A 9,992-nucleotide genomic window follows, 5' to 3' on the forward strand; every position below is an offset into this window, starting at 1 on the left:
GCGGGATCGAGTCCCATATCGGGCTCCCTGTGTAGAGCCTGCTTCTCCCCCTGTCTCTCTCTTGCTCTGTGCCTCTCACAAATAAATAAATAAAATCTTAAAAAAAAAGAGAAAAGAAAAAATGTAAGTAGAGATACCAAAGACCCAGATGATGAAAAGCTCCAAAATGTTGATACAGATTTAATGATATTTAAATAATTTGCCATATTTCTAAATGAGAAGACTAAAATAGACATTTTTTTCTAAATTAATTAGATTAATTAATTATATCTAAATGAAACCTAAGGGGTGCCTGGGTGGCTCAGCGGTTGAGCATCTGCCTTTGGCTCAGGTCATGATCCCAGTGTCCTGGGATCGAGTCCCGCATCAGGCTTCCCTGCAGGGAGCCTGCCTCTCCCTCTGCATATGTCTCTCCCTCTCTCTCTCTGCATCTCTCATGGATATATAAATAAAATTTAAAAAAAAAAGGAAAGAGAAGTCCTACAAATACTTCTAAAATTAACTGGGAAGAATACATTTCTAAAATGGTCTTTATAATTTTTTCTGTGTAGTAGAAGGAGTAATAGATGTACACTTCCTCATCAAGATTTAAAATTGTATAAACTGATAATATATAAATCACTGGGGCACTTGAATAGAAATGTATAATAAATCAATGAAATAGAACAACTAGGAACAAACCCAAGCATTTTGGGAAAATTTCGTACATGATGGATATGTTATTTCAAATTGATGGAATAAAGATAAATTATTCAGCAAATGATATTGGAACAACTATCTGTTAAAAAAATTAATGTTAGATTCCCTATCTCATAACTTTTTACCACAACATATTCCAGCTATAATAAATATTTAACTATAAAAGCAGAAGCAATATAAGTATTAAAGGAGAATGTAGGTAAATATTTTTTAAGTCTTGATGTAGGAGGAAGATCTCTCCGAGTAGGTCACCAAGGGTAAAATAATAAAGGAAAATATAGATAGACTTAAGTACATGCATTTTTAATCTTTGTATGCTAAAATCAGCATATAAATAATAAGCTAAGAAAATATTACAGCATATATAATAGATGAGATATACCATTAATACATAAGGAGCTATATTACAAATCAATAATAAAAAAAGTAACTACCCTAAACCAAAAGAATGGGTGGCATGAGCAGAGAAACCATAAAGGAAGAAATGTAAAGGAACAACAAACAAAAAAAATTAACCAAATAAATTGAAATTAAAGGAGATATTGTATCAGTTAACCATTTTTGTATAACATTCTCAAATCCAGCGACTAAAAAAAAACATTGTTTTTTTTTTTTTTTTTTTTTTTTTTTTTTTTGGTTGACTGGGAGTTGCCTGCTTTGGGATGGTCTTTGCTAGTCTTGCTTTTGTTTCTATGTAGTTGGTGCCTGTATCTAGTTGAGGCTTGCCTGGGATTATTTAGCTAGGGCAGTCCTGCTCCCTATGTCTTTCATACTCCACTAGAGTTCCATGTATTTCTCATTCTTTTTTTGAGAGGGATCAGTGGGCCAGCTCATGTACTTGTCTTATGGCAATGGTAAAAGTATTAAGAGTGCAAGCCCAGGTGGGCAAGTCATTGTGTATCAAGCCTCTGCTTGGGTCATACCTGCCAACATATCATTGAGAAAAGCAAAGACATGACCAAACTCAGAATCAAAAGGCAAGAAATTTATCTTTTAATGGGAGGGATTGCAAAGTCACATGGTAGAGGACATGGGTAACTAGGCAGCAACAAAGACTTGAGATCATCATAATCTATTATATATCATCTTTTACACATCGGTTAGTATTCTTTACAGAGCTTATATAATAAATATTCAGTGTTGTTGAGTGTTAGAAAATTGGTACTCCTATTTCCTATTGCTGGTGGGAGTGTAAATGAATAATAAGCTCTTTGGAAAGATATTTTAGGAATGTGCTTCAAAATTCTTTTTAATAAAATGTGTATTTCTGACCCAACAGTTCCATTTTTAAGAATTTATTGCAGGAAAATAATAACTAAAACGTGGGAAATTGCATAAATTTAATCCAGGCTAATGTAGACGCAGTTGCACACGTAAGACTATCTTATCTGTATGTATATATATATATATATATATATATATATATATACACATATATATATATTTCATAGTTGACATCATTTTTGATTGATTGATGCTTGAACCTATTTTTTTTTAAGATTTATTTATTTATGATAGTCACACAGAGAGAGAGAGAGAGAGGCAGAGACATAGGCGGAGGGAGAAGCAGGCTCCATGCACCGGGAGCCCGACGTGGGACTCGATCCCGGGACTCCAGGATCATTTCCTGGGCCAAAGGCAGGCGCTAAACTGCTGAGCCACCCAGGGATCCCTGATGCTTGGACCTATCATATATTTTGAATATCATCTCTGAGTGCAAGGATATTAATCACTAAATTGTTTATAATAGTAAATACTTGGAAATGTTCTTTGAGGATTTCATTATAATTAGCTTGGGGAAAATACATGGGTAACAATAATGTGTAATGTGAAGTCAAAACATTCCATGGCAAATTGCTGCAGTTCTAAAAGGAAAGATTTATCCAGTCACACCACAAATAATAGTCTTTTCCCTTTTGAGCAAAGGGACATGACTTAATAAAATTAGTAAGAGAAATTCAAATGTATAGAAAGTAGAGTATTAGTAAGGCAGGTATGGACACTTTTACACTGTTTTATACATATATATATATATATATATATATATATATATATATATATATACCCAGCCATGGTTTCTATAAAAATTGTGCTTGCTTGGTTTTCTCAAAGGAGGAAATATTTCAGGGTTTATGGTAAAGTCATTTTGGAGTTAGAGAAGCCTAGTTTGGAAAGGATTCCACATTTTTCATGCTTTTTTCATTCTTAATAAAAAAAGTAAGTCTGATTTGATGAATGGAACATTGTTAGAAGTCAGAAAATATTTGTTTCTCATTACACTTTTCATTTGTCACATGACTTTGATGACTGACCCTCCTTCTAGCATGAGAGTCATTAATCAACCAAAGGTATGTAGAGCATTTGCTATTTTAATGCAGATATTTGTAAACTCATGAATAATAGCTAAATATAAAACTCTCTAAGAATCATTTTATTTTACTATTATTTTTTTAAAGAATTTTTATTTATTTATAGAGACACAGAGAGAGAAAGAGAGAGAGAGGCAGAGGGAGAAACAGGGCTCCATGCAGGGAGCCTGACGTGGGACTTGATCCTGGGTCTCCAGGATCACATCCCAGGCTGCAGGCGGCACTAAACCGCTGTGCCACGGGGGCTGCCCAGAATCATTTTATTATACACTTTGAAGATCCCCTAAATATTTTCTGCTTTTGAGTACAAAGTAAGAAAATTAATTTAAAACTTAACTAGCCATATTATCTTTTAAAAAGCAAAAGAGCAGCAGGTACTTTTATTTTATTATTTCAAGCAATGAGAGACTATGGGGAAGGAAACAGGCATGCAGGAGATGAAGAATTCTTTGATTTTTATTGAAAAATCCAAATTTAAATGACAGACTTTGCAGATTTGAGACCATTGTTCCATAGGTTCTGTATTTCAAAGTTCTGTATGAGATTTGACTTAAAAAGTGAGTTCTGTTGCAAAAATAATTTTTGAAATTAATTTGTTCCATCTCCACGGTGTATCAATGAAGAAACTGAAATTCAGAGTAGGCTTCTGCTCTAGCTCGGTGGTTAATAAAACCTGATAGGTGTAGTTGAACAAAATGCTTTCATAATATTGTCACGTTTGGTCAGCACTGCTATCACGTCACCTAGGTTGAATGGGTATCAGTAACCACCATTTGCCAGATGAAGAAATGGACACTCAAAGGCTTTTTAACAACTTACCCAAGAGATGGAATGCCCATCTCAACTCCTAGTCCATCTTCTCAGCCCTCATTCCTTCTCTAAAGCACTTTCTATCTGACCAGGCTGCCTTCTCTCCATCATGGTTCTTTATGGTACATGCTCCAAACCAGGGAAGTTGTAGCATTCAATTCATAGTATTTAAAAAAGACTTCCTCCATTGAAACTGCTATTATTAAAATGATTAATGTCAAAACAACAGTCCTGTGTATAAATATGTCCAATAATGACAAACACTAACCAGTAAGTACTCAGAACAGTATGAAAGTTTTACTTAGTAATTTTACAAGATTAGCGTGGGGATGTGTGTGTGCAAATTACTTTGTGTTTTTCTTTTGTAGCAGATTTTAATAAATGGTATATTTGTAACTTTAAAAGTTATATTAAAAACCTGTAATTTGAACACTGAACTACTGTAGGCATAAAAGTTCTTTATTTTCACAAGTATTAGTGATATAATTGATTTTAAATTGGTTTTTATGTGGTGTATTGTATTCCTTTCAAGTGAACTAAATTTCTATAGATTCTGTATGTTCATTAAAAACATTTGCTTAATTTAATTAGAACTCTTAGGAGTGGAGATGATGGGTGGGGAAATGTGTTCCTGAGGCTTTGCTATTGTGTATGTCTTTCCTGTAAGTTGAGATATGCCTAAAAATCTGCATTGGTCTCTCAAGGATCTATTTGCTGAGGGACTAGGGAGTCCATGAAAAAGCACACATTTTAAGAATCCTGGTTCAATGAAATATGTTTTGTGAAGCTCTTATCTGTCCTCAGACATAAAAAATAAAATAAATGATAATGGCCACATTATATTTCATTATATAGATCTGCTAGATTTTAACCATTCCACTTGTTAAACATGTAAAATACTTAAAGTGTTTCTGAATGTTTGCTGTTATTTAAAATAAAACTGAAATGACCATCTTAGTGCATGTAGCATTGCATGTATCTCTAATAATTTTTATTTATTTATTTTTAAAGATTTCTTTATTTCAGACAGAAAGGGAGAGAGAGAGAGAGAGAGAGAGACAGACAGACAGCAGGAGGGGGAGGGGCAGAGGAAGAGAGAATCTCAAGAAGACTCTGCCCTCAGAGTGAAGCCTTGATGGCAGCTGAGATCTGAACTGAAACAGGAGTCTGAGGCTTAACTGACTGTGCCACACAGGTGCCCCTTTAGTAATTTTTATAAGAGGAACTCCTATAAATGCCATTATTGTACTAATTTATACTTCCACCAATTTAAAATAATCTTTCTACTGCAAAATTTCACTTATCTTGAATTATATGTCATTTTACTAACATTCCTAATGAAAAATGATTGCTCAGTATATTAGTGTACTTCCTGTTTTATATCAGAGTGAACTTTTTTTGGATTAGTTATTTATTTGAGAGAGTGAGAGTGAGAGAGAGCGAGCACGAGCACAAGCATCAGCACGAGCAGTAGGGAGGATCAGAGGGAGGAGGGAGAAACAGGCTGCCCACTGAGCAGGGAGCCTAACTCAGGGCTCCATCCCAGGACCCTGGAATCATGACCTGAGCCAAACGCAGCCACTTAAGTGACTGAGCCACCTAGACACCCCTCAGAATGAATCTTTAAAAATATATTTACCGGGATCCCTGGGTGGCGCAGCGGTTTGGCGCCTGCCTTTGGCCCAGGGCGCGATCCTGGAGACCCAGGATCGAATCCCACGTCAGGCTCCCGGTGCATGGAGCCTGCTTCTCCCTCTGCCTGTGTCTCTGCCTCTCTCTCTCTCTCTTTCTGTGTGACTATCATAAATAAATAAAAAAATTAAAAATATATATATATATTTACCAGTATGTTTTTGTCATCTGTAAGTGACATGTATCTTTCTACGTCTGTGATTTATGTAAAACAATATATGGAATCAGAGAATCTGTGATTCTCTCTAGGGTTATTGCTGGGTTGAAGGATGGTGGCATTTGTTTTCCTTAAACTTTTCATAAGTTTCTGACCATATAATATTTTATATATAACAAAGCAATACAAAATGATTAATGTCTCTTTCTTTGCAAGGAAAAGACATAAAATAAGACAAGATTCATATGTATTATCTAACATGTATGAAATTTAATTGGATGTTTTAATAAGACTTATTTAACATATGAAGGTGTCATTCCATAGACAAAGTACCCATTTGCCTCAAAGGAGCTGTTTTTCATCTCTATAGCAGTGTGAATGGGGTAGGACTATAAAAGTATTCACTGGGGATACAGCAAAACTGATGTCTTGAAGATATCTTCAGGATTTGTGAGATGCCAGGTAATAACATATGGAAGAGGCAATATAGTGAGGTAGTTGAGTACACAGCCCCAGAACCAAATTACTCGAATATTACTCCAAATATTACACTTACTACTTGTATGACCTTAAGCAAGATAAATTTATTTGGGTGCCTCAGCTTCCTCATCCGTGAAACAGGATATAAGTAGAACCTACATTTTAAGGATATTATAAAAATGAAATGAGAAACTGCACAGAAAGGACCTAGAAATGGCACTTAATAAATTCTTTAAAAAATACTGACTACTGTAATCAGGGACTTATTATATATGTTTACCAAATTTCAGTTTCCTGTAGACAAACACAATTACCATATAGTTAAATGGGGATGAGGATTGTTATAATTTCATTTGCTTTTTCTGAAAGTCTCTGTGACACCAAGGCACTGGAATGACATTAACAAAAGCAGAACCATGGAAAAGCAAAAATTATGTTCATGGAATAGTAAAAAACCTACGTAGTCCACAGCATAATATTATTCTAATATGCTATTATTAATTAATATTAATGAATTAAATATCTCATATTTTGCCTTAACATAAAGATGAAATTTTTTTTAAAGATTTTATTTATTCATTCATGAGAGACACAGAGAGAGACAGAGACACAGGCAGAGGGAGAAGCAGGCTCCATGCAGGGAGCCCAATTTGGGACTCGATCCTGGGTCTCCAGGATCATGCCCAGGGCCAAAGGTGGCGCTAAACCACTGAGCCACTCAGGCTACCCATAAAGATGAAACATATTGGAAGACTTGGCTTAATCTTTTATACAATAGTTATATAATATTATACAATATTTACAAAATGAATAGCTATATACCATGGCAATGCGTTTCATGTTTTCATTTTAATCCACTACTAGGTAACAAAGTTTCAGCTATTTTATTTTATTTTATTTTATTTTATTTTATTTTATTTTATTTTATTTATTTTATTTTATTTTATTTTTTTACCTTGGAGGAGGACAGCCGATGGGGCTAAGGCATTGTCCAGAATAATTTTTCTCTAGTAGGAAGACCCGAAAGGACAAGAAGGAGGACAAATAAATGCAAAAGCTGGAGGCATCACACTTCCTGATTTCAAACTCTATTCCAAAGCTATATTAATCAAAATCATATGGTATCAGCATAAAAACAGGCATACAAACTAGTTGAACAGAACTGAGAGTCCAGAAATAAATCCACACATATATGGTGGATTATCCTTCATAAGGATACCAAGAATGTACAATGGGAAAAGGGAAATGTTGTGAAAACTTGTTATTCACATGCAAAAGAATGAATTTGGACTTTTATACCATATACAAAAATTAACTCAAAATTTATTAAAGACTTAAATGTAAGACCTGAGACCATAAAGCTAGAAGAAAACAGCAAGTAGTCTCCTTGAATCAATCTTGGCAATGATTTTTCCACTATTTCACCAAAAGTACAGCAACAAAAGCAAGAATAAACAAATGGAACTATATCAAACTAAAAATCTTCTGTACAGAAAAAGAAATAATCAAGAAAATGAAAAGGCAACCTACAGAATGGGAGAAAATATTTGCAAACCATATATCTGAAAAGAGGGTAATATAAAAACTATATAAGGAACTTATGCAACTTAACAGCCAAAAAAAAAAAAAAAAAAACCCACAAGTAACTTGATTAAAAAATGGGCAAAGGACCTATAGACATTTTTTCAAAAAAGACGCACAAATAGCAGCAGGTATATGAAAGAGTGTTCAACATTGTTAATCATCATCAAAACCACAATGAGATATCACCTCACTATTAGAGATTTGTCATTAAGATGGGATAACAAGTGTTGGTGAGGATGAGGAACAAAGGGAAAACTTGTGCACTGTTGATGGGAACCATAAATTGGTCCACCCCTATGGAAAACACCATGGAGTTGCCTCAAAAAATTAAAAACAGAACTACAAAAAAATAGAACTACCATATGACCCAGCTATCTGATTTCTGGATATATCAATCCAAAGGAAATGAAATCAGCACCTCAAAGAGCTCTTTGCATTCCCATATTCATTGCAGCATTGTTCACAATATCCAAGACATGGAAGCAACTTACAAGTCAGTTGATAAATGAATGGATAAAGAAAATGTAATACCTATACACAATGAAGTATTATTTAGTGATAATAAAGAAGGAAATTTTGCCATTTGCAAAAACATGGATGAACCCAGAAGACAGTATGCTAAGTGAAGTAAGCCAGACACAGAAAGTGAAATACTATATAATCTCACTTATATTTGGAATCTAAAAAAGTCTAAGTTATAGAGCCTGAGAGTAGACTGGTGGTTGTCAGGGGTTGGGGGTGGGATAGAGGAAATAGGGGAGAATGTTAATCAAAGAATATAAATTTTCAAGTATAAGATGAAAAAGTACTTGGGATGTAATGTACAGCATCATGATTATAGTTAATAATACTGTACTGTATATTTGAAATCTGCTAAGAGAGTAGTGTTCTTAAGTGTTCTTACCACAATCACATACAAAAGGTAACTATATGAGTTAAAATATATGTTAATTAACTTGGTTATGTAATCATTTCACATTGTGTATCAAATCGTCATGCTGTACAACTTAAAAAAATCACATTGTACAACCTACATACGTACAATTGTTACCTCATACCTCAATAAAACTAGAAAAAATCACTTTTAATTTTTACTTATGGACTAAAAGTCTCAACTAAATTTTACTGAAGCTCTTCATGGCGTTCTCTCCCAGAACTTCGAAATTATTTGTTTTGAAAAATTCCCTTAAAATGCTCTCTAGGCTGAAAGAGTTTCACAAACATTTTCATGTTTATACTTACCTTGTAAATCTAGAACCCCAGACAGCTGTTGGGCTGGTTACCAGTGAATTATTCTGGTCAGCTGCTTTAGGCTGCTATTTTAAGGTCACTATGCAGTGTATACTTTTAAGAGAATCTCCCTAGTGTGATGTCATAGAAAATTGATTATGCTTCCATGTAAAGAAGGGCTTGATGAGCCTCTGATCCTTAAATTATCCCTTTGACCATACTTTATTTCATTGTAAATGGAGATTACCATGCAGAGGAATACCTACTTTTTTCTGGTTAATTCCTTTATACTAAAGAATCATGTCATTCACATGTCAGAATATGTTCTCAGCTCTTAGAATTTCCATGACTTCAGACTCATTGAGAATTTTTTTTTTAAAGTAGGCTCCACGCCCATCACAGAGCCCAACATGGGGCTTGAACTCACAACCATGAGATCATGAACCTGAGCCAAGATCAAGAGATAGATGCTGAACCAACAGAGCCACTATTTTTTAGAAATTATTTTTGAAATATTTCTTTTGCTAATTTTTAATGAGTAGAAAATGTGACACAAAACACAGTGAAAATGAAGTAGCTTTTTATGCGGCCTTCACTAGGATAGGTCTCTCATAAAGGCTCTATTCAGTAGAACCTTATATTTACTGCATTCTAGGATTCTAGAGCAAATTCTGGAGCTGAGGCTTAGGTTTACTTATGTAAAACCTTCCCGTCTCCCAGTTTAAAAGTCAATCTCACTGACATTCTGTTTCTTTTTCACATTTATTTTTTTTTCTTTCTTGGTTTGGTGGATATTCCAAACATTTGTAATCATTAGGGAAAAAAAGGAAAAACACCTTAAAGGAGGCAAACCAAGAGATCTGATAGATTGGAAGTCACTACCAACATGGAAATAGCCACACACTTGTTAGCACACTTTTAGTAATGAAGAGCAATTTTTATCATAAACTTGGATTCACTAACTTCTTAAA

The 9,992-nt window shown here is 34.3% G+C and overlaps 1 long non-coding RNA gene across 1 annotated transcript in view; it reads right to left on the reverse strand.

The window, feature by feature from the left end:
- The window catches only part of LOC102152959, a 45,124-nt gene extending 35,949 nt beyond the window's left edge, over positions 1-9,175 (reverse strand). Inside the window, exon 1 of the long non-coding RNA XR_005353543.1 lies at positions 9,034-9,175. This is a non-coding gene — a long non-coding RNA (uncharacterized LOC102152959). The remainder of the gene's footprint in view (positions 1-9,033) is intronic.
- Positions 9,176-9,992: the final 817 nt, after the last annotated feature.

The sequence above is a fragment of the Canis lupus genome, chromosome 1, assembly GCF_011100685.1.
Source record: "Canis lupus familiaris isolate Mischka breed German Shepherd chromosome 1, alternate assembly UU_Cfam_GSD_1.0, whole genome shotgun sequence".
NCBI classification, from domain to species: domain Eukaryota; kingdom Metazoa; phylum Chordata; class Mammalia; order Carnivora; family Canidae; genus Canis; species Canis lupus.